Raw genomic sequence first — 27,135 nt, 5'->3', positions numbered from 1 at the left:
AGCAGAATAGTGAGTACAGCTCTGGAGTATAATACAGGATATAACTCAGGATCAGTACAGGATAAGTAATGTAATGTATGTACACAGTGACCTCACCAGCAGAATAGCGAGTACAGCTCTGGAGTATAATACAAGATATAACTCAGGATCAGTACAGGATAAGTAATGTAATGTATGTACACAGTGACCCCACCAGCAGAATAGTGAGTACAGCTCTGGAGTATAATACAGGATATAACTCAGGATCAGTACAATCCATTTCTGGGGCTTTTTGATGTATGTTTGGGGTCATTGTCGTGCTGGAAGACCCAAGATCTCGGACGCAAACCCAACTTTCTGACACTGGGCTGTACAGTGCGACTCAAAATCCATTGGTAATCCTCAAATTTCATGATGCCTTGCACACATTAAAGGCCCCAAGTGCCAATGGCAGCAAAACAACCCAAAACATCATTGAACCTCCACCATATTTCACTGTAGGTACTGTGTTCTTTTCTTTGTAGGCCTCATTGAGTTTTCGGTAAACAGTAGAATGATGTGCTTTATGTCTCTGTGTCAGCAGTGGGGTCCTCCTGGGTCTCCTCCATAGTGGGGTCCTCCTGGGTCTCCTCCATAGCGTTTCTTTTCATTTAAATGTCGACGGATAGTTCTCGCTGACACTGATGCTGCCTGAGCCTGCAGGACAGCTTGAATATCTTTGGAACTTGTTTGGGGCTGCTTATTCACCATCCGGACTATCCTGCGTTTCATAAATTTTTCTCCGTTCATGCCCAGAGATTATCTACAGGGCCATGGGTTGCAAACGTCTTGATAATGTTGCGCACTGTGGACAAAGGCAAATCTAGATCTCTGGAGATGGACTTGTAACCTTGAGATTGTTGATATTTTTCCACAATTTTGGTTCTCAAGTCCTCAGACAGTTCTCTTCTCCTCTTTCTGTTGTCCATGCTTAGTGTGGCACACACAGACACACAATGCAAAGACTAAGTGAACTTCTCTCCTTTTAATCTGCTTTCAGGTGTGATTTTTATATTGCCCACATCTGTTACTTGCCCCAGGTGATTATAAAGAAGAATCAAATGCTTGAAACAATCTTATTTATCCACAATTTTGAAAGGGTTCTTATAATTTTGTTCTTCCCATTTTTGGAGTTTGGTGACATTATATCCAAATTGCTTTTTTTTCCTCCCTTTTTTGGTTTAGTTCCAATACACACAAAGGGAATAAACATGTGTATAGCAAAACATGTGTTACTTCATTTACGGCCATGACTGTAACTTAGGATCAGACTTAACATCTGGTATACTCCAGAGCTGTACTCACTATTCTGCTGGTGAGATCACTGTGTACATACATTACATTACTTATCCTGTACTGATCCTGAGTTATATCCTGTATTATACCCCCAGAGCTGTACTCACTATTCTGCTGGTGAGGTCACTGTGTACATACATTACATTACTTATCCTGTACTGATCCTGAGTTATATCCTGTATTATACCCCAGAGCTGTACTCACTATTCTGCTGGTGAGGTCACTGTGTACATACATTACATTACTTATCCTGTACTGATCCTGAGTTATATCCTGTATTATACTCCAGAGCTGTACTCACTATTCTGCTGGTGAGGTCACTGTGTACATACATTACATTACTTATCCTGTACTGATCCTGAGTTATATCCTGTATTATACCCCAGAGCTGTACTCACTATTCTGCTGGTGAGGTCACTGTGTACATACATTACATTACTTATCCTGTACTGATCCTGAGTTATATCCTGTATTATACTGCAGAGCTGTACTCACTATTCTGCTGGTGGGGTCACTGTGTACATACATTACATTACTTATCCTGTACTGACCCTGAGTAGTATCCTGTACTATACTCCAGAGCTGTACTCACTATTCTGCTGGTGGGACCAGGCTGCTATCCCCGCCGTACTTTACACTGCAGCTCCACACATACACTGAACAGGAAGTCAGGACAAGGACAGGATGACTTTGAGGCACAAGTAACCAAATTATCAGCGAAAATATGTCACTACCTAGAGAAGGGCTTTAAGGCACAGATCATTTATCACTTCCCGCATGATGTAACTTCAAAGACGAGATAAGGAAAAGTAACTCGCCAGATCACTCAGCGTCTTGCGCAGATTACATTTCTATAGGAAATGTCATTGGGAGGTGAAGCGGAGGCTCGCCCAGTAACACGGGGACCCCCCCCCCCCCTTCTAACAAAAACCACCAGGACGCTGCTAAACTAGACGAGCGAGACCTTCACAGAAGGAAGAAAAGACGACATTTATGGCCTATTGCCTCAAAGTGTCATAAATGTCAGCGTTGTTGTGTCTGACAGCATGCTCGCTGACTGTTTCCAATAGCAACAAGTATAATCCAAAATTATAACTGATCACCCATCTACAGCAGCCTTTTCCAACAGGTGCGCCTCCAGCTGTTGCAAAACTACAACTCCCAGCATGCCTGGACAGCCTTCGGCTGTCCAGGCATGCTGTAAGTTGTAGTTTTGCAACAGCTGGAGGCACACCTGTTGGAAAACACTGATCTAAAAAAGGATAGGCTATTTAGGAAAGGGGTTACCAATATTACAAAAATATTGCAGCTTTTTCCAAAAAGAGTGCCACCCTTGTCTTCAGTCTGTGTGTGGTATTGCAGCTCTGGAAGGGAATTGTAGCTCCCGGTGACTCCATTTAAAGGGGTATTCCAGGAAAAAACGTTTTTATATATCAACTGGCTCCAGTAAGTTAAACAGATTTGTAAATTACTTCTTTTAAAAAATCTTAATCCTTTCAGTACTTATGAGCTTCTGAAGTTAAGGTTGTTCTTTTCTGTCTAAGTGCTCTATGATGACACTTGTCTCGGGAACCGCCCAGTTTAGAAGCAAATTCCCATAGCAAACCTCTTCTAAACTGGGCGGTTCCCAAGACACGTGTCATCAGAGAGCACTTAGACAGAAAAGAACAACCTAAACTTCAGAAGCTCATAAGTACTGAAAGGATTAATATTTTTTAATAGAAGTAATTTACAAATCTGTTTAACTTACTGGAGCCAGTTGATATATATATATAAAAAAGTTTTTTTCTGGATAACCCATTTAAGACCGTGTGCACCTCTACACCACTGAACAAAGGGGGTATTCCAGGAAAAAACTAAAATAACTTCTATTAAAAAAAAATCTTAATCCTTCCAATAATTATCAGCTGCTGAAGCTGAGTTGTTGTTTTCTGTCTGGCAACAGAGCTCTCTGCTGACACCTCTGCTTGTCTCTGGAACTGCACAGAGCAGGAGAGGTTTGCTATGGGGATTTGCTCCTACTCTGGACAGTTCCTGACATGGACAGAGGTGTCAGCAGAGAGCAATGTGGTCAGACAGAAAGAAAATGCAAAAAGAAAAGAACTTCCTCTGGAACATACAGTAGCGGATAAGTACTGGAAGGGTTAAGATTTTTAAATAGAAGTCATTTACAAATCAGTTTAAAGGCGTATCCCAGGAAAATAGTTGGCTCCAGAAAGTTAAACAGATTTGTAAATGACTTCTATTAAAAAAATCTTAATCCTTCCAATAATTATCAGCTGCTGAAGTGGAGTTGTTCTTTTTTGTCTGACAACAGTGCTCTCTGCGGACATCTCTGCCTGTCTCGGGACCTGCACAGAGTAGAAGAGGTTTTCTATGGGGATTTGCTTCTACTCTGGACGGTTCCCGAGACACGTGTCATCAGAGAGCACTTAGACAGAAAAGAACAAACTTAACTTCAGAAGCTCATAAGTACTGAAAGCATTAAGATTTTTTAATAGAAGTAATTTACAAATCTGTTTAACTTTCTGGAGCCAGTTGATTATATATATATATATATATATATATATATATATATATATATAAAGTTTTTTCCTGGATAACCCCTTCAACTTTCCGGCACCAATTGATTTTAGAAGTACCCCTTTAATTTTTCCTTGTTTTATCCCAATGGAGGAACTGGAAAAAACTGGAATGTTGTCGGGTCTTGAGGACTGGGTAGGAGACATCAGCTCTACTGGTTATAGGACAGTGCTTCCAAACCAGGGAGCCTCCAGCTGTTGCAAAACTACAACTCCCAGCATGCCCGGACAGCCGAAGGCTGTCCGGGCATGCTGGGAGTTGTAGTTTTGCAACAGCTGGAGGCTCCCTGGTTTGGAAGCATTGTCCTATAGTAAGCTCATACCCTGTAGAGCTCTTCCACCAGTGCACAGGGCAGGATGGACTAGGTAGAACAATGCACAGACCTGCGTTTCCCTTTCCTGACACTCCGACAGCCAGCTGGGAGTTCTCCTCCTTACAAAAGAGATTAGCATTCCGCCAGCATTCCTTAGGTCAAGACCATTAGTTCCTATAGCAACTAGTGGCCAAGCCTGGGAAAGTGGTACAAAGGCCGGGGGCACAGGCGGCCCATGTAAATAAAAGGTGATCTCAGCATTGATGTCACCAGACGTGAGCGGACTCCCAAAAAGGGACAGAAATGGGCCATCCCCGTCCTAGACACAGAAAGGGAACATGGGGCAATGTCCGCCAACTACAACTCTCAGCAAGCCTGGACGGCTGAAGGCAACTACCGAAAAGTCTGGTTTAGGATATTTCCACACGGCAGAATGTTCGCAGGAATATTCCTCACGGACGTTCCGCTGCAGCAGAGTCCCATTGATTTCCACGCGGAATTTCCGTGGCAGATATTACTGCCGTGGAAATCCCGATTCCAGCGTCCGAAGAAAGAACAGACTCGTCTACTCTTCCGGCAAATTTTGCTCGAAAATGCATTGCCGTCCATGAGACGCCACATTTCCGAGCAAGTTCTAGTATTTTGCATATTTTCGGCCGTGTGCACCCGGCCTTACAGAATATTACCTATTACTCTTACCTTGCACCCTACCAATAACTTTAACCCATGCTACAATGGGTTAAAAAAATGTTCCGATAATTTTTTTTTTTTTTTTTTAAGTTTTTGCACCGCGAGCTGTAATTTATTTTTTATTTTTCGCAATTTTTGTTTTCAAATTTTTTTTTTGGGCATGTGATGTACCCAAAAAAAAAAAAAAAGAAAATCAGAAATTCTAGTATTTGGATGTTTTAGTGTTTTACGTTATTGTCCGTGCTGGATCAGGAATGTGATCACTTAATATTTTGGATACCAAATTTGTTAATTTTAATAGAATTTTTTTATTTTAATAAAAAAAAATTGAAAATTGGAAAAAGGGGGTATATTGGGGGGGGGGGGGGGGGGGGTTTATTATATTTTTAGAAACTTTTTTTTTGTAAAGGGGTACTCCGGTGGAAAACTTATTATTTTAAATCAAGTAGTGCCAGAAAGTTAAAGGGGTTATCCAGGGAAATTTTTTTTTTTTTTTTATATCAACTGGCTCCAGAAAGTTAAACAGATTTGTAAATGACATTTAAATAAAAAATCTTAATCCTTCCAATATTTATCAGCTGCTGAAGTTGAGTTGTTGTTTTCTGTCTGGCAACAGTGCTCTCTGCTGACATCTCTGCTTGTCTCGGGAACTGCACAGAGTAGAAGAGGTTTGCTATGGGGATTTGCTTCTAAACTGGGCGGTTCCCGAGACAGGTGTCATCAGAGAGCACTTAGACAGAAAAGAACAACTCAACTTCAGCAGCTCATAAGTACTGAAAGGATTAAGATTTTTTAATAGAAGTAATTTATAAATCTGTTTAACTTTCTGGAGCCAGTTGAGATAGATAGAGATAGATAGATATCTATGTGTGTGTGTGTACAGTATATAAAAGTTTTTCCTGGATAACCCCTTTAAAACAGATTTGTAAATGACCTATTAAAAAAATCTTAATCCTTCCAGTACTTTTTAGCGCCTCTATACTACATCTTTGATTTTTGGATTTCTTTTCTGTCTGACCACAGTGCTCTCTGCTGACACCTCTGTCCATGTCAGGAACTGTCCAGAGCAGGAGAAAATCCCCATATCAAACCTATGCTGCTCTGGACAGTTCCTAAAATGGACAGAGGTGTCAGCAGAGAGCACTGCGAAAAGACAGGAAAGAAATCCCAAAATTAAAGAATTTCCTCTTTAGTATTCAGCAGCTAATAACTACAGGAAGGTTTAAGATTTTTTAATAGAAGTAATTTACAAATCTGTTAAATTTTTTGCACCAGTTGATAAAAAAAAAAAAAAAATGTTTTCCACCAGAGTACCCCTTTAATGGATTGACTGCTTCTATAAGCATTACTTTGATCTAGGAGATCAGTGCTCTATTGCTACAGTCTGTCGGAGTTTATGTTTACGCGATGGAATTCAGTGGTCAAAATTCTTACAGGAAATTCGGCTGTGGCAGAATTTCTGCTGTTTTCATAGGGACTTGGCTGCACCGCGCACGGCAGATTTTCCGTGGCCGATTTCGATTTCAGCCTCCGCAGAGAGAATTGACATAAAACATGTAGGACGCATGTTCTGCCCTAGTGGACAACACTGGAGAAATGTGCGGAATACCCGACCGGAAAACACGGGTGGACATTCCGCACATTCAAATAATCTGGCGGGTGCTAGGACCGCTCGGAAACGTGCCGTCTCATAGATGGCTATGTATTTCCTAGGGGAATCCACAGAAATGCCGGAATCAGGATTTCTATGGCAGAAACATCTGCTGCGGAAATTCAGAATCCAATTTAAATCAATGGGACTCTGCTGCAGTGGGAAGTCCAAGCGGAATGTTCTGGTGGAACTCCGCACGGACATTCCGCCATGGGAACATACCCTTTAAGAAAAAAAAAAAAAAAACAGTTTTTCACGCAAAAAGGGGTTGACCATTTCTGCCAATTTTTTCTTGATACAAATAATGCAAAAAAAATGTTTAAAAAAAATTTACAAAAATTAAAAAACAACAACTTTGAGCCGTAAATAGCAAAAAACACAACAACTTTATGGCCATAAGGTTTTTCAGAATGGGAATAGTCAGCAGGTATGGGCAGTGGTGCACTTTACTCCAGGACTCTCAGTGATCTTTGTCTCGCTACTGATTGGTGGAGGCGTCAGCATTGAGACTGACAAAAACTACAGTGACATGTAAACAGTTTAGTATTTGTTTTGATTAAAAAGTTAAATGTCGCTTCTGCCAGCGGAAGAATACGTGTGGAACTAGAAGCACTATCCTGTTGCCCGAGACAAGAGCTGTTGCTCACGTCACAAGACGGACTGCCTGATATTCCATCCCGGAAGCCCCATTGGGCTTCCGGGATGGAACATCAGGCAGTCCGTCTGGTGATGTGAGTATCGGCACTAGTCTCGGCAATGGGATAGCGCCCCCATTGGGCCCACGGGATGGAACATCAGTCAGTCCGTCTGATGATGTGAGTATTGGTGCCAGTCTCAGGCAATAGGATAGCGCCCCCATTGGGCCCACGGGATGGAACATCAGTCAGTCCGTCTGATGATGTGAGTATCGGCACTAGTCTCGGCAATAGGATAGCGCCCCCATTGGGCTTCGGGGATGGAACATCAGACAGTCCGTCTAATGACATGAGTATCGGTGCTAGTCTCAGGCAATGGGATAGCGCACCAATGGGGCTTCCGGGATGGAACATCAGGCAGTCCGTCTGATGACGTGAGTATCGGCGCTAGTTTCAGGCAATGGAATAGCGCCCCCATGGGGCTTCGGGGATGGAACATCAGGCAGTCCGTCTAATGACGTGAGTATCGGTGCTAGTCTCGGCAATGGGATAGTGCCCCTATAGAGCTTCCGGGATGGAACATCAGGCAGTCCGTCTAATGACGTGAGTATCGGCACTAGTCTCGGCAATGGGATAGCGGCCCCATGGGGATTCCAGGATGGAATATCAGGCAGTCCGTCTGATGACGCGAGTATCGGCGCTAGTCTCGGCAATGGGATAGCGGCCCCATGGGGCTTCCGGGATGGAACATCAGGCAGTCCGTCTGATGACGTGAGTATTGGCGCTAGTCTCAGGCAATGGGATAGCGCCCCCAGGGGGCTTCGGGCATGGAACATCAGGCAGTCCGTCTGATGACGCGAGTATCAGCACTAGTATCTGCAATGGGATAGCGCCCCCATGGGGCTTCGGGGATGGAACATCAGGCAGTCCGTCTAATGACATGAGTATCGGCGCTAGTCTCAGGCAATAGGATAGCGCCCCTATAGAGCTTCTGGGATGGAACATCAGGCAGTCCGTCTAATGACATGAGTATCGGGGCTAGTCTCGGCAATGGGATAGCGCCCCCCATGGGGCTTCCAGGATGGAACATCAGGCAGTCCATCTGATGATTTGAGTATCAGCAATGGGATAGCGCCCCTATAGAGCTTCCGGGATGGAACATCAGGCAGTCCGTCTGATGACGTGAGTATTGGTGCCAGTCTCAGGCAATAGGATAGCGCACCCATGGGGCTTCCAGGATGGAACAGTCAGTCAGTCCGTCTGATAATGTGAGTATCGGCACTAGTCTCGGCAATGGGATAGCGCCCCCATTGGGCTTCGGGGATGGAACATCAAGCAGTCCATCTGATGGCGTGTATATCGGCACTAGTCTCAGTCAATAGAATAGAGCTTCTAGTTTCACTCTTCTAGTATCCTTCCGTCAGCCAAAAAGATAGTTAAAGGGAAAAGCAGCACCAAATGGTAATTTTATTTTTGTGTGAGTTTATTGTGTGAATGGATTATTATTATTATTATTTTTTTTACTATTGCACAACATCACCTAGTCGCCGCACTAGATCTAAGAAGTGATACGAGAACACATCCCTATGGAAGAAATGAGTCACAGTGATGAAAACCATTCCGTATAACCTTTATCCGCCTCGAAAAATCCACAACAGGATCAATGAGCCTCCTAGTGAGTAATGTGAGGACCTGTACGACAAGACGTGGTCTTATGCAACGAGAAGAGTCTCAGTAATGAATGCAGATAAGTGTGTACAGGTCCCGGCACGCTTGTGTAGGTTACACAGGTGTGTGCGCTGCCCCGTGCGGTGCAGAAAGTGACAGCACCCGAGACCCCGGTGAGTTCGGACCTTGGCAAGGAATGGTCACTGGCAAAGAGCCCCGGACAGTAAGATTAATAGCCAAGATAGGATCCAACAAACCCCAAGGACGGAATCTTAGATATGTCGCCTACACAATGTCTTGGCACACAACTTTTATTAGCGTAGGGAGTCGCCTCCAGACTTAATCACCGACTATTTAGGCGTACAGTAAAGGAAGAAGCAGAAACGTTCCCTATTAATACATCGAATAAGACCGGCTTTACGTGATACCGCACTGCCCGCAACCGGTGCCCACTGAGGCGCCCACCTGAAGACACAGGCTGGTGACCGAAAAATCGCATCATCAACACTGGTCCAGATGCTTAGGCCACTGAAGACCATGGCCGGCCAATCATTTCCCCTGCAGGAGAAACGCGGAACTACATGCCAACCGTTCCCACTAGTCAGTGCACTCACCGACACCCATGAGCGCCAAACAGGAGGCCGAAAAAAAATATGTCACATTAGATGATCGAGTATCATGTCCCCCTGCCAAAAAAAAAAAAAAAAAAAAACAGGCCGCGTCACATGGTTTGCTACAGACAGGGTGGAGTCTGGGGTGCGGAATTTCCGTAATGTGAATGGTGAAGCAGAATTCCATCAAGAACAATAGGAGGCTGCTGCACCGTATTTTCAAAGCAAAATTCTGCTTGGGAAAATTCGTAGAGTGAATGGGCCCCTAAGGCAAAAAGTTTTGAGGGGAATCAAGTGGAAAAATTACATTTGGAAAGTCCCATTGTTTTCAATAGGATTCTGCTGCACTGTGCACATGACGGAAACATCTGGAACATCCCCGCTATATCAAAATACTGGGCAAAATTATCTAAAAGCTCATCCGTCAGAGTATGCAATCCTAAAAAACACAGATGTTTAAAACTTTAAAAGGGGTACTCCACTGGAACACATTTTGTTTTTAAATCAACAGGTGCCGGAAAGTTAAACATATTTGTAAATTACTTCTATTAAAAAATCTTAATCCTTCCAGTACTTAGCTGCTGTTATGATCCAAAGGAAGTTCTTTACTTTTTGAATTTCCTTTCCAGTCTGACCACAGTGCTCTCTGCTGACACCTCTGTCCATGTCAGGAACTGTCCAGAACAGGATAGGTTTTCTATGGGGATTTTCTCCTAAAATGGACAGAGGTGTCAGCAGAGAGCACTGTGGTCAGACTGGAAAGGAAATTCAAAAAGTAAAGAACTTCCTGTGGATCATAACAGCAGCTAACTACTGGAAGGATTAAGATTTTTTTAATAGAAGTAATTTACAAATCTGTTTAACTTTCTGGCACCAGTTGATTTAAAAAAAAAAAATTAATAATGTTTTCCAGAGGAGTACCCCTTTAAAGGGGTACACCGGAGGGAATTTCTTTTTTTTTTTTTCTTTTTTTTTACAGATCAACTGGTGCCAGAAAGTGATTTAGATTTGTCGAGTCGATTTGCTCCTACTCTGGACAGTTCCTGACATGGACAGAGGTGTCAGCAGAGAGCACTGTGGTCAGACTGAAAAGAAAAAAAAGAAAAGAACTTCCTGTAGAGCATACAGCAGCTGATAAGTGCTGGAAGGATTAAGATTTTTTTTATATGGAAGTTATTTACAAATCTATTTTAAAAATAAGAGTAATCTGAGGTTTATCCCCATCTACGTCATAAAAACTGTAGTGTTCCCCAGCTGTCGCAAAACTGCAACTCCCATCATGCCCTGACAGCCTTCGGCTGTCAGGGCATGATGGGGGTTGCAGTTTTGCGAAAGCTGGAGAACCACATGTTGGATATTAGGCTGATTTGTGCAGTTCCAGAGACAAGCAGAGGTGTCAGCAGAGAGCATTGTTGCCAGACAGAAAACAACAACTCAGCTTCAGCAGCTGATAATTATTGGAAGGATTAAGTTTTTTTTATAGAAGTAATTTTAGTTTTTTCCTGGAATACCCCCTTTAAGTTCAGTGGTGTAGAGGTGCACACGGTCTTAAATGGAGTCACCGGGAGCTACAATTCCCCTCCAGAGCTGCAATACCACAGACAGACTGAAGACAAGGGTGGCACTCTTTTTGGAAAAAGCTGCAATATTTTTGTAATATTGGTAACCCCTTTCCTAAATAGCCTATCCTTTTTAGATTAGTGTTTTCCAAAAGGTGTGCCTCCAGCTGTTGCAAAACTACAACTCCCAGCATGATGGGAGTTGCAGTTTTGCGAAAGCTGTAGAACCACATGTTGGATATTAGGCTGAATTGTGCCTGATCATGTGACATGCAGAACCCTACAGGTAATATCTGTATCTCCCAGGTAGCTCTGCCGTAATCATATGGTAATCTGTGATGTTAATGACTAGTAATAGAGCTTACTCTGCGTGACCGGCAATGCGATCAAAAACTGACGTAACAGCCTATCCGTCATCTGGGATCACGTAATCCTAAAAAATCAATCATCACTGCAGCTCCCTGTTGTAAGGCTCCAGCGATCGTCGGTGCGTCCCTGGCTGCACAATCATTGAGCTGGGTAAAAGGATCATTGAACGAGCGCCGATCTGCGACATTGGCGCATATATCAGTCATGGATCTCCCCGTGTAAAATGATCTGTGCGCACTAGGGATATTCTGCTCTGAATTAAAGGAGTACTGCGGTGCTAAACAATGTATCCCCTTTCCAAAGGATAGATTGTGGGGGTCTGACCAATGGGACCCCTGAGATTTCTTGCACACTCCCCCGATTATTACACACGAGGACGCACACTCCCCCGATTATTACACACGAGGACGCACACTCCCCCGATTATTACACACGAGGACGCACACTCCCCCGATTATTACACACGAGGACGCACACTCCCCCGATTATTACACACGAGGACGCACACTCCCCCGATTATTACACACGAGGACGCACACTCCCCCATTATTACACACGAGGACGCACACTCCCCCCCCCATTATTACACACGAGGACGCACACTCCCCCCCCCATTATTACACACGAGAACGCACCCCCCCCCCCCCATTATTACACACGAGGACGCACACCCCCCCCCCATTATTACACACGAGGACGCACACCCCCCCCCCATTATTACACACGAGGACGCACACTCCCCCGATTATTACACACGAGGACGCACACTCCCCCGATTATTACACACGAGGACGCACACTCCCCCGATTATTACACACGAGGACGCACACTCCCCCGATTATTACACACGAGGACGCACACTCCCCCGATTATTACACACGAGGACGCACACTCCCCCGATTATTACACACGAGGACGCACACTCTCCCATTATTACACACGAGGACGCACACTCCCCCATTATTACACACGAGGACGCACACTCCCCCATTATTACACACGAGGACGCACACTCCCCCCCCCATTATTACACACGAGGACGCACACTCCCCCCCCCCATTATTACACACGAGGACGCACACCCCCCCCCCCCATTATTACACACGAGGACGCACACCCCCCCCCATTATTACACACGAGGACGCACACTCCCCCCCCCATTATTACACATGAGGACGCACACTCCCCCGATTATTACACACGAGGACGCACACTCCCCCGATTATTACACACGAGGACGCACACTCCTCCGATTATTACACACGGGGACGCACCCCCCCCCGTTCCTGCCCTGGTTGAGAAAAATAATAGCACTGGCAGGCAAAAGTAATCGATAGCAGAGCCATTTTGCTCATTAAGCTTTTGCATAAAGGTAAACACAATTATAAAGGGGACAGTGTATAGGGGGTAGGAGTTAGTGCTGGGCGGTATGACCAAAAATGTGTATCACAGTATTTTTGTAAGTTATGGCGGTTCCACAGTATTTAACGGTATCCCGCCCCCCCCCAATCATTTGTGACCCGCGAGCGCTCTTTCTCCCCTCCCCCAATGAATTATCAGCCGTTGCACTGTACTGTACTCTGTATTCCTGTGCCCGGGCTGCAAATATTAAAAAACAAACTTTAACTCATCTTCCTACGTTCCCCCGTTGCTCCGGTACCGGCCTCATGGTCATCCGCTGCCGTTCCTCTTGCTACTTCCTGGGGATGGGAACGTCACAGAGCCGGCTCCGTTCAGCCTATCACCGTTCAGCCTATCACCGACCAAGGCGGGACATAGCTGCAGCCGGTGATTGGCTGATGGCTCTGTGACGTTCCCATCCCCAGGAAGAGAGTGAGGATGATACCGGGGTGCAGGGGAAGGTAGGAAGGGGAGATAAAGTTTATTTTTTATATTTGCAGCCCAAGCACAGGAATACAGAGTACAGTACAGGGCAGCCGCTGATAATTCATTGGGAGAGAAGGAGCGCTCGCGAGTCACATATGATTAGTTCCCCGATGTGGGGACAGCGCAGCGCTGCGGCTGATAATTCATTCATTCGAGGGGGGGAGGGGCCCAACCGGTATTGCGGTATGGGAAAAATTCATATCGTGCAGGGAAAAAATTTCGGTATTTGGTATGAATTGGGATACCGCCCAGCACTAGTAGGAGTGTATAGGGTTAAAGGGGTACTTCGCCCCTAGACATATTATCCTCTATCCAAAGCATAGGGGATAAGATGTCTGATCGCGAGGGTCCCGCCACTGGGAACCGATCTCGGCTGCAGCATCCCAGACATCCGATGCACGGAGCGAACTTCGCTCCGTGCCGGATGACTGGCGATGTGGGGTGAAGACTTGTGATGTCACGATCAGTCCCCGCTCGTGACATCACGGCCTTCCCACAGACTTGCATTGAGGGGGCGTGGCCGTGACGTCACGAGTCTCCGATGCTGCACCTGACGCTCAACAAACCCCCGCGTTCAGACATCCTTTGGATAGGGGATAAGATGTCTAGGGGCGGAGTACCCCTTTAAGAATACCAATGACTAAATCTGCATCTCAAGCACCGGCTTTATGTGTTTAGTCTAGAAAAAGTAGTTCTGCTTCCATGCGCTCCGATCCACTAAAAATGTCGGCTATGAATTCTAAAGTGAACCGGACAACCTGGACTACTATTTTCTCATCCAAACGAATCGAGCGTCACTGCTATTAATATCTGTGCGATCATCTGACCAGCGCCCATGATACAGCGTAAGGTGTGTTACTTCCCCACACTGCCCGTAAAGATGTAACCAGTGCGCCCCGACCCACAGCCGTGCCCCCCAAGCAACCTGCTGAAATCTGTGGAAGTTTAAACAGATTTAACCCTAAAAAGGGGTTTATTGTGATTAAACAACCCTGCCGACCGCAAAAGCATAAAAAACCCAAAGTGACTCTTATACAGGATAAAGCTAGCCCCATAAAAGGTCTACAGGAGAGGGCCCAGCTCTGGATGTATATTAAAGAACATGCCCTCAACCAGAAGCTTACCAGCTGTTACAAGACTACAACTCCCATCATGCCCGATAAGCGAAGACTGGATAGTCATAGGACGGGATGTCCCGATACCGAGTACTCGTGCAAATGCCCCCGATCCCTGATCCGATACCTGCCGGAGGGACTCCCGCCTGCACCAAGCTATGCTGCTGAGCGCACATCATAGCTGGGACCCCCATTAACCCTTTAGACGCCACAATCAAAGTTGATCCTTACATTCTAAGACCCATAACTTTTTTCTTTTTCGACTGACAAAGGTAGGGCTGGGTGGTATACCGGTTCATACCGAATACCGAAATTTTTGTGCTGCACGATATTAATTTTAACCGATACCGCAATACCGGTTTGGCCCCTCCCCCTCAGGAATGAATGAATTATCAGCCGCAGCGTGCTGCCCCCACATCGGGGAACTAATCATATGTGACCCGCGAGCGCTGTTCTGCCCCACCCCCCCGCCTCCATCAGGGTACTACTCACATGTCACCCGCAAGCACTGCCCTCCTCGTCCTCTATACCAGTGATCTTCAACCTCCAGATGTTGCAAAACTACAACTCCCAGCATGCCTGGACAGCCAACGGCTGTCCAGGCATGCTGGGAGTTGTAGTTTTGCAACATCTGGAGGTCCGCAGGTTGAAGACCACTGCTCTATACTGTATCCCTATGCCCGGGCTGCAAAAGGTAAACAAAATAAACTTTAAAGGGGTATTCCAGGCAAAAAATTTTTTTATTTTTTATATATCTACTATATCTCAACTGGCTACGCAAAGTTAAACAGATTTGTAAATGACTTCTATTAAAAAATATTAATCCTTCCAATAGTTATTAGCTTCTGAAGTTGAGTTGCTGTTTTCTGTCTAACTGCTCTCTGATGACTCACGTCCCGGGAGCTGTGCAGTTCCTATGGGGATATTCTCCCATCATGCACAGCTCCCGGGACGTGACATCATCATTGAGCAGTTAGACAGAAAACTTCAGAAGCTAATAACTATTGGAAGGATTAAGATTTTTTTATAGAAGTAATTTACAAATCTGTTTAACTTTCCGGAGCCAGTTGATATATATATATATATATATATATAAAAAAAAGTTTTTGCCTGGAATACCCCTTTAACTCACCTTCCCCGTCGATCCGGACCCGCTTCCTAGGGAATGGAACGTCGTAGAGACGTCAGCCTATCACCGGCCGCAGCGATGTTCCGCCTCGGCCGGTGATAGGTTGAGCGCACTGTCATGTAAGAAGCCGGCTCCTTACATGACAGTGGTCTCAGCCTATCACCGGCCGAGGCGGAACATCGCTGCGGCCGGTGATAGGCTGACGTCTCTCCGACGTTCACGTCCCCAGCGTAAGGCCGACGTCGGACATGCGTTAGTTTATTTTTGTTCACCTTTTGCAGCCCGGGCACAGGGATTCCGCACAGTATAGAGAGTGTCAGCGCCGGTGTAATCTTACATCAGCGGATCGGGACACAGAACTCGTCAAGACACACAATTTCTCATTACACCGGCGGCCGCAACAAGCAGGAGGACAAAGAGGTGACGTGAGTAGTACCCCGATGGGGACAGCGCAGCGCTAGGCTAATGATTAATTATATACCGTGGAACCGCCATAAGTTACAAAAATACCGCGATACACCTATTTGGCCATACCGCCAAGCCCTATGACAAGGTTGTATTAGGGATTATTTTCCGGGTGACGAATTGGACTTTTCAATGATTCACTTTATTTTTAATCATACAATGTATTACAAAGCCAGAAAAAAAATTATATGCAGGGCAAAATGAAAAAAAAAAAATGAAATTGCACAATTTTGTAGGTCAATAATTTTTTCGGACTTCAAAATACGGTAAATCTGACATTCCATATTTATTCTATAGGTCAGTACGATTCCAATGATACAACACTTGAATAATTTTTGTTTAGTTTTACTGTAAAAAATAAATAAATTTAAAAATGTAAAAAACTTTGTTCATTACCGTGTTCTCACCCCTATAACTTTTCTTTTTTTCCCACCTACAGAGCTGTTTTAGGGTTTTGCTTTTTGCGCCATGAGCTGTAGTTTTTAACGGTATCACTTTTGTGTAGTTCTGTTTTTTTTAATCACTTTTTATTAAAAATAAATAAATGGATGTAATGTAACCACAAATCTGCAATTGTGGCGTTTGGAATTTTTTTTGCGTTTACACCGTCGTTCACCGTGCAGGATCAGAAACATAATAATGTAAAAGTTCGGACAATTACACATCATCAGATGGCTTATATAGATCAATGTAATGCTATTGCATTACATTGATCTATGAAATCTGTGCTCGATTGCTAAGGGCTTTCTAAGTGAGCCCTAAGTAATCACAGAGCCAGGGAACATGCAGAGGAGCAGGTAAGACCTCGGGCTTTCCTAGAAACCCATAGATTACATTGTGGGGGGCTATGGGACCACTAGACACCAGGGAACAGCGGCATTTAGTGTTTAAAGGGGTACTCCGGTGAAAACCTTTTTTCTTTTAAATCAACTGGTGCCAGAAAGTTAAACATATTTGTAAATTACTTCTATTAAAAAAATCTTAATCCTTCCAGTACGTATTAGCTGTTGAATGCTACAGAGGAAATTCCTTTCTTTTTGGAACACTGATGACATCACGAGCACAGTGCTCTCTGCTGACATCTCTGTCCATTTTAGCAACCGTGCATAGCAGATGTATGCTAAGGGCAGCATGGTGGCTTAGCTGTTAGCACTGCTGCCTTGCAGTGCTGGGGTCTTGGGTTCAAATCCCACTAAGGACAACAATAAATAAATAAAGACTTATTATTATAATTATAATAACGTCAGCAGAGAGAACTGTGCTCGTGATGTCATCAGAGAAGAATTCCAAAAAGAAAAGAATTTCCTCTGTAGTATTCAGCAGCTAATAAGTACAGGAAGAATTAAGATTTTTTAATAGAAGTAATTTACAAATATGTTTAACTTTCCGGAGCCAGTTGATTTAAAAGAAAAAAGGTTGTCAGCGGAGTACCCCTTTAAATGCCGTGATCTGTATAGATCACAGTATTAAATCAGTTAAAGGGGTATTCCGGGCAAAAACATCTTATCCCCTATCGAAAGGATAGGGGATAAGATGTCTGATCATGGGGGGCCCGCCGCTGGAAGCCCCCGCGATCTCCCTGCAGCAGCCCGCATTCTATGCATAGCTGCGTCTGAAGTTTCGGAAACCGCCAAGCTTCCGAGACGGGGATGTGACGTCACGCCCCGCCCCTTCCATTCATGTCTATGAGAGGGGGCGTTGCGGCCGTTACACCCCCCACGATCAGACATCTTATCCCCTATCCTTTGGATAGGGGTTAAGACGTTTTTGCCTGGAATACCCCATTTAAATGCCGTGATCTGCCGCGATCGCCGAAGTCCGTCATTACATGTAGATGTCAGCTGCTGATAGCAACGGAAATGTCCCAGTCATGACACAGACCCGACCCGCGCGCCCATCATAAACCGCCCACCCAACCCATGACGTACATGTATGCAATAGGTGGGGAACAGGTTAAAGAAAAAAAGAAAAAAAACTGTCACATGACATTGGAAAAAGTATCGGTAATTACAATCAGTGAGTAATTAATAAAATAAAAATTAAAGTATCAGTATATTAAAAATAAAAAAATGGTATCGGAACATCCCTAGTGGTCCCTCAAGTTACAATATTAATTGGTTCCAGGACGACCATTGTATGTTGAGACCATTGTATGTTGAGACCATTGTATGTTGAGACCATTGTATGTTGAGACCATAACTCTACGGAAACCTGGTAATTGGTTCTAAAGCCACTAAAATGTCATCCAAAAATAGGAAAAAGTGAGAATTAAAGAAAAATAAGTAGATAACTAATATAGATAAAGCAAATCCTTATATATAAAAGTAAGAAAGATCTGCTGGGAGCTGTAATCACTGTCTATTTCAGTGTTTCCCAAGTAGGGAGCTTCCAGCTGTTGCAAAACTACAAATCCCAGCATGCCCGCACAGCCAAAGGCTGTGCGGGCATGCTGGGAGTTGTAGTTTTGCAACAGCTGGGGGCACCCTGCTTTGGAAGCACTGGTCTATGTAGAGGACAGGAGCTTCTTCGGGGTCCTATACAGAACACACAGTATCCTAAAAAAAGTTACATGGAGCCGCCCTCACCCGGTGTCCAAAAGAGCAACTAACTCTGGCACAGGTAAAGAGTACAGAACATGCAATACCTCCCTGTACTGTAGGGGGCGCTACCAGACATCAGTCAGTGCATACGCTTCATTAATACAGGTAAAGAGTACAGAACATGTAATACCTCTCTGTACAGTAGGGGGTGCTACCAGACACCAGTCAGTGCATACACTTCATTAATACAGGTAAAGAGTACAGAACATTTAGTACCTCCCTGTACTGTAGGGGGGGCTACCAGACACCAGTCCGTGCATACACTTCAGTAATACAGGTAAAGAGTACAGAACATGTAATACCTCCCTGTACTGTAGGGGCGCTACCAGACACCAGTCAGTGCATACGCTTCAGTAATACAGGTAAAGAGTACAGAACATGTAATACCTCCCTGTACTGTAGGGGGAGCTACCAGACACCAGTCAGTGCATACACTTCAGTAATACAGGTAAAGAGTACAGAACATGTAATACCTCCCTGTACTGTAGGGGCGCTACCAGACCCCAGTCAGTGCATACGCTTCAGTAATACAGGTAAAGAGTACAGAACATGTAATACCTCCCTGTACTGTAGGGGCGCTACCAGACCCCAGTCAGTGCATACGCTTCAGTAATACAGGTAAAGAGTACAGAACATGTAATACCTCCCTGTACTGTAGGGGCGCTACCAGACCCCAGTCAGTGCATACGCTTCAGTAATACAGGTAAAGAGTACAGAACATGTAATACCTCCCTGTACTGTAGGGGCGCTACCAGACACCAGTCAGTGCATACACTTCAGTAATACAGGAGTTTACCAGTGAATGCCCATTCTGATTGGTCAGTTCATTGACATGTTTCACAGATCTGGACTGTCCATAGTATTGTATGTCGAGTCTGGTTTCAACTTACAATGGTCCAGAAAAGACCATTGTATGTTGTAACTATTGTATGTTGAGGCCATTGTAAGTTGAGGGATCAATGTATACAACATTAAGGAGATGGAGAAAACAATGTGCACTCCAATTATATACTTACATATAGATACAGCTGTATATACCGCTCACATATAGATACAGCTGTATATACCGCATACATATAGATACAGACATATATACTGCACACATATATAGATATAGACATATATACTGCACACATATAGATACATACGTATATACTGCACACATATAGATACAGACGTATATACCGCACACATATAGATACATACGTATATACTGCATACATATATAGATACAGACGTATATACCGCATACATATATAGATACAGACGTATATACCGCACACATATATAGATACAGACTTATATACCGCATACATATAGATACAGCTGTATATACCGCATACATATAGATACAGACATATATACTGAACACATATATAGATACAGACATATATACTGCACACATATATAGATACAGACATATATACTGCACACATATATAGATACAGACATATATACTGCACACATAGATACATACGTATATACTGCACACATATAGATACATACGTATATACTGCACACATATAGATACATACATATATACTGCATACATATATAGATACAGACGTATATACCGCACACATATATAGATACATACGTATATACTGCACACATATATAGATACAGACTTATATACCGCATACATATAGATACAGCTGTATATACCGCATACATATAGATACAGACATATATACTGCACACATATATAGATACAGACGTATATACTGCATACATATATAGATACAGACTTATATACCGCACACATATATAGATACAGAGGTATATACCGCACACATATATAGATACAGAGGTATATACCGCACACATATATAGATACAGACGTATATACTGCACACATATAGATACAGACGTATATACTGCACACATATATAGATACAGAGGTATATACTGCACACATATATAGATACAGAGGTATATACTGCACACATATATAGATACAGAGGTATATACTGCACACATATATAGATACAGAGGTATATACTGCACACATATATAGATACAGAGGTATATACTGCACACATATAGATACAGACGTATATACTGCACACATATATAGATACAGACGTATATACTGCACACATATATAGATACAGAGGTATATACTGCACACATATATAGATACAGAGGTATATACTGCACACATATAGATACAGACGTATATACTGCACACATATATAGATACAGACGTATATACTGCACACATATATAGATACAGAGGTATATACCGCACACATATAGATACAGACGTATATACCGCACACATATATAGATACAGACGTATATACCGCACACATATATAGATACAGACGTATATACCGCACACATATATAGATACAGACGTATATACCGCACACATATATACAGACATATATACCGCACACATATATAGATACAGACGTATATACCGCACACATATATAGATACAGACGTATATACTGCACACATATATAGATACAGAGGTATATACTGCACACATATATAGATACAGAGGTATATACTGCACACATATAGATACAGACGTATATACCGCACACATATATAGATACAGACATATATACCGCACACATATATAGATACAGACGTATATACCGCACACATATATAGATACAGACGTATATACCGCACACATATATAGATACAGACATATATACCGCACACATATATAGATACAGACATATATACCGCACACATATATAGATACAGACATATATACCGCACACATATATAGATACAGAGGTATATACTGCACACATATATAGATACAGAGGTATATACTGCACACATATATAGATACAGAGGTATATACTGCACACATATAGATACAGACGTATATACTGCACACATATATAGATACAGAGGTATATACTGCACACATATAGATACAGACGTATATACTGCACACATATATAGATACAGAGGTATATACTGCACACATATATAGATACAGAGGTATATACTGCACACATATATAGATACAGAGGTATATACTGCACACATATATAGATACAGAGGTATATACTGCACACATATATAGATACAGAGGTATATACTGCACACATATAGATACAGACGTATATACTGCACACATATATAGATACAGAGGTATATACTGCACACATATAGATACAGACGTATATACTGCACACATATATAGATACAGACGTATATACTGCACACATATATAGATACAGACGTATATACCGCACACATATATAGATACAGACGTATATACCGCACACATATATAGATACAGAGTTATATACCGCACACATATAGATACAGACATATATACCGCACACATATATAGATACAGACGTATATACTGCACACATATATACCGCACACATATATAGATACAGACATATATACCGCACACATATATAGATACAGACATATATACCGCACACATATAGATACAGACGTATATACCGCACACATATAGATACAGACGTATATACCGCACACATATATACAGACGTATATACCGCACACATATATAGATACAGACGTATATACCGCACACATATATAGATACAGACGTATATACTGCACACATATATAGATACAGACATATATACCGCACACATATATAGATACAGACATATATACCGCACACATATATAGATACAGAGGTATATACCGCACACATATATAGATACAGAGGTATATACCGCACACATATATAGATACAGACGTATATACTGCACACATATATAGATACAGAGGTATATACTGCACACATATATAGATACAGACGTATATACTGCACACATATATAGATACAGACATATATACTACACACATATATAGATACAGACGTATATACCGCACACATATATAGATACAGACGTATATACCGCACACATATATAGATACAGAGGTATATACTGCACACATATATAGATACAGAGGTATATACTGCACACATATATAGATACAGAGGTATATACCGCACACATATACACATAATGTCAGGGTCTCACCTCCATCTCTCTGGTGATGACCCCGCACACTCCTCCTTGTATACAGTAAATCAGTGGTATATATATATATATATATATATATATATATATATATAAGGATACACCAGGCTGCCCCCCGCAGTCATGTGACTGGAATCACAACTACAGGACTTAACCCTTTATGGGGCAGCCAAGACTGAGGGACACAGAGGAGCCCACATACTTGTGATGACAGCAGGATCCAGGGCGCCCCCTACAGCCCATGACCAGACCCTGAGGACACACTTCTCCAACCTGTGGATCTCCAGCTCTACAACACCACAAGTCCCAGCATGTCCGGGCGGGTCAGCTGTCATGCTGGGGATGTAGTTCTGCACTTAGTGATGACTGTAGCCGGATAAGACGTCGTTCACACTGTCCCACAGACATACACGGCTGCCCTGCCCTCTATATACTGTCACCTCCACCTGCCAGGCCTCTCCGCCTCCTCCCGCACCCGCTCCACTCACCGGAGAACTACAAGTCGCAGGCAGCACAGCTATAACTCCGCCAGGAAGGAAGTAGAGGCACCTGTAGGTGTCAGTGGCTGCCCGGCTCCTCTATGGCTGTGCTGTCACTCACCTCGGGCTGGCTCCGCTCCGCCGGTCTCCTCCCCTCACACTCCGAGATCAGTATCGGTACCGGGAGTCAGGGCAGTGACGCGGGAGGCTCCCAGACTTCACACACACTCACTGCGCATGCGCCAAGAGAGTTGGAAAGCCAGGGCAAGGGGACGTAACGCATGCGCGGAGCTCAAAGTTGACATTCTGTGCATGCGTAGCAACAGGTGCCTAGCGCATGCGCAGTGGGGGTATGTCTGAAATAAAGTTGCTTCTGATAGGTGAGATGTCACGGGAAGGGGCGGGGCCTCCGGGTGGGAGCGCTGAGTGATTTACATGGGACTGCACGGTAGAGAGGCAATGGAGTTTGCATAGGACTGCCTAGTTGGGAGGCAATGACATTGACATAAAACTGCATAGTAGGGGAGCAATGACATTGACATGGGACTGAATAGTAGAGGGGCGATAGCATTTACATCGGACTGCAAACTAGAGGGGGCGTTGTCATGTATATGGGACTGCACAGAAAAGGGTTAGTGGCCTTTACATGGGGCTGCATAGGAGGGGGAGATGACATTTACATGGAACTGCATAGTAGAGGAGAGATGCCATTTACATAGGACTGCAAACTAGAGGGTGCTTTGTCATGTATATGGGATTGCACTGAAAATGGATAGTGGCATTTACATGAGGCTCCATAGGAGGGGGAGATGACATTTACATGGGGCTGCACAGAAAAGGGTCAGTGGCATTTACATGGGACTGCACAGTAAAGGGACGAATACATTTACATGGGACTGCAAAGTAGAGGGAGGTCATGATATTTTAATGGGACTATGTTTGGAAAGGCTGAAGAGCATGATGTTATTTACATGGGACTGTATGTAAGAGGAGGCAGAGGGGAGTGATTATTTGCTTGGGACTGTAGGTTAGAGGGGAGCAATGTGATTTACTTGGGACTATATGTTCGAGAAGGCAGAGGGGAGGAGAGTGATGTAATTTACATGGGGCTGTATGTTATAGGAGGCTGAGGGGAGTGATGTTATTTACATGGGACTGTATGTTATAGGAGGCTGAGGGGAGTGATGTAATTTACATGGGGCTGTATGTTATAGGAGGCTGAGGGGAGTGATGTTATTTACATGGGGCTGTATGTTATAGGAGGCTGAGGGGAGTGATGTTATTTACATGGGACTGTATGTTATAGGAGGCTGAGGGGAGTGATGTTATTTACATGGGGCTGTATGTTAGGAGGCTGAGGGGAGTGATGTTATTTACATGGGACTGTATGTTATAGGAGGCTGAGGGGAGTGATGTTATTTACATGGGACTGTGTTATAGGAGGCTGAGGGGAGTGATGTTATTTACATGGGGCTGTATGTTATAGGAGGCTGAGGGGAGTGATGTTATTTACATGGGACTGTATGTTATAGGAGGCTGAGGGGAGTGATGTTATTTACATGGGGCTGTATGTTATAGGAGGCTGAGGGGAGTGATGTAATTTACATGGGACTGTATGTTATAGGAGGCTGAGGGGAGTGATGTTATTTACATGGGGCTGTATGTTATAGGAGGCTGAGGGGAGTGATGTAATTTACATGGGACTGTATGTTATAGGAGGCTGAGGGGAGTGATGTTATTTACATGGGGCTGTATGTTCTAGGAGGCTGAGGAGAGTGATGTTATTTACATGGGGCTGTATGTTATAGGAGGCTGAGGGGAGTGATGTAATTTACATGGGACTGTATGTTATAGGAGGCTGAGGGGAGTGATGTTATTTACATGGGACTGTATGTTATAGGAGGCTGAGGGGAGTGATGTTATTTACATGGGGCTGTATGTTATAGGAGGCTGAGGGGAGTGATGTAATTTACATGGGGCTGTATGTTATAGGAGGCTGAGGGGAGTGATGTTATTTACATGGGGCTGTATGTTCTAGGAGGCTGAGGGGAGTGATGTTATTTACATGGGGCTGTATGTTAAAGGAGGCTGAGGGGAGTGATGTTATTTACATGGGGCTGTATGTTATAGGAGGCTGAGGAGAGTGATGTTATTTACATGGGACTGTATGTTATAGGAGGCTGAGGGGAGTGATGTTATTTACATGGGACTGTATGTTATAGGAGGCTGAGGAGAGTGATGTTATTTACATGGGACTGTATGTTATAGGAGGCTGAGGGGAGTGATGTTATTTACATGGGACTGTATGTTATAGGAGGCTGAGGGGAGTGATGTAATTTACATGGGGCTGTATGTTATAGGAGGCTGAGGGGAGTGATGTAATTTACATGGGACTGTATGTTATAGGAGGCTGAGGGGAGTGATGTTATTTACATGGGGCTGTATGTTATAGGAGGCTGAGGGGAGTGATGTTATTTACATGGGGCTGTATGTTCTAGGAGGCTGAGGAGAGTGATGTTATTTACATGGGGCTGTATGTTATAGGAGGCTGAGGGGAGTGATGTTATTTACATGGGACTGTATGTTATAGGAGGCTGAGGGGAGTGATGTAATTTACATGGGACTGTATGTTATAGGAGGCTGAGGGGAGTGATGTTATTTACATGGGGCTGTATGTTATAGGAGGCTGAGGGGAGTGATGTAATTTACATGGGACTGTATGTTATAGGAGGCTGAGGGGAGTGATGTAATTTACATGGGACTGTATGTTATAGGAGGCTGAGGGGAGTGATGTTATTTACATGGGGCTGTATGTTATAGGAGGCTGAGGGGAGTGATGTTATTTACATGGGGCTGTATGTTATAGGAGGCTGAGGGGAGTGATGTTATTTACATGGGACTGTATGTTATAGGAGGCTGAGGGGAGTGATGTTATTTACATGGGACTGTATGTTATAGGAGGCTGAGGGGAGTGATGTAATTTACATGGGGCTGTATGTTATAGGAGGCTGAGGAGAGTGTTGTTATTTACATGGGACTGTATATTATAGGAGGCTGAGGGGAGTGATGTAATTTACATGGGACTGTATGTTATAGGAGGCTGAGGGGAGTGATGTTATTTACATGGGGCTGTATGTTATAGGAGGCTGAGGAGAGTGTTGTTATTTACATGGGACTGTATGTTATAGGAGGCTGAGGGGAGTGATGTAATTTACATGGGACTGTATGTTATAGGAGGCTGAGGGGAGTGATGTTATTTACATGGGACTGTATGTTATAGGAGGCTGAGGGGAGTGATGTAATTTACATGGGGCTGTATGTTATAGGAGGCTGAGGGGAGTGATGTTATTTACATGGGGCTGTATGTTCTAGGAGGCTGAGGGGAGTGATGTTATTTACATGGGGCTGTATGTTATAGGAGGCTGAGGGGAGTGATGTTATTTACATGGGGCTGTATGTTATAGGTGGCTGAGGAGAGTGATGTTATTTACATGGGGCTGTATGTTATAGGAGGCTGAGGGGAGTGATGTAATTTACATGGGACTGTATGTTATAGGAGGCTGAGGGGAGTGATGTAATTTACATGGGACTGTATGTTATAGGAGGCTGAGGGGAGTGATGTTATTTACATGGGGCTGTATGTTATAGGAGGCTGAGGGGAGTGATGTTATTTACATGGGGCTGTATGTTCTAGGAGGCTGAGGAGAGTGATGTTATTTACATGGGGCTGTATGTTATAGGAGGCTGAGGGGAGTGATGTTATTTACATGGGACTGTATGTTATAGGAGGCTGAGGGGAGTGATGTAATTTACATGGGACTGTATGTTATAGGAGGCTGAGGGGAGTGATGTTATTTACATGGGGCTGTATGTTATAGGAGGCTGAGGGGAGTGATGTAATTTACATGGGACTGTATGTTATAGGAGGCTGAGGGGAGTGATGTTATTTACATGGGACTGTATGTTATAGGAGGCTGAGGGGAGTGATGTAATTTACATGGGACTGTATGTTATAGGAGGCTGAGGGGAGTGATGTTATTTACATGGGACTGTATGTTATAGG

General features: G+C 43.7%; 1 protein-coding gene across 3 annotated transcripts in view; it reads right to left on the bottom strand.

Moving 5' to 3' along the window:
• The window catches only part of PALS1 (protein associated with LIN7 1, MAGUK p55 family member), a 106,207-nt gene that overhangs the window by 59,701 nt on the left and 19,371 nt on the right, over positions 1-27,135 (bottom strand). Inside the window, exon 1 of one of the 3 annotated variants that reach the window (XM_056547100.1) lies at positions 23,194-23,367. The exons of 1 other annotated variant lie outside the window; for it this stretch is intronic. The gene's annotated coding sequence lies outside the window, so the exon portion shown is untranslated. Of the gene's footprint in view, positions 1-23,081; positions 23,368-27,135 lie in introns of those variants that run through there. One more of the 3 variants, XM_056547101.1, reaches the window with a different exon arrangement.

The sequence above is a fragment of the Hyla sarda genome, chromosome 11 (assembly GCF_029499605.1).
Source record: "Hyla sarda isolate aHylSar1 chromosome 11, aHylSar1.hap1, whole genome shotgun sequence".
Lineage (NCBI taxonomy): Eukaryota > Metazoa > Chordata > Amphibia > Anura > Hylidae > Hyla > Hyla sarda.
Note: the sequence above shows the minus strand (reverse complement) of the source record. Positions and strands in the feature narration are given on the sequence as shown.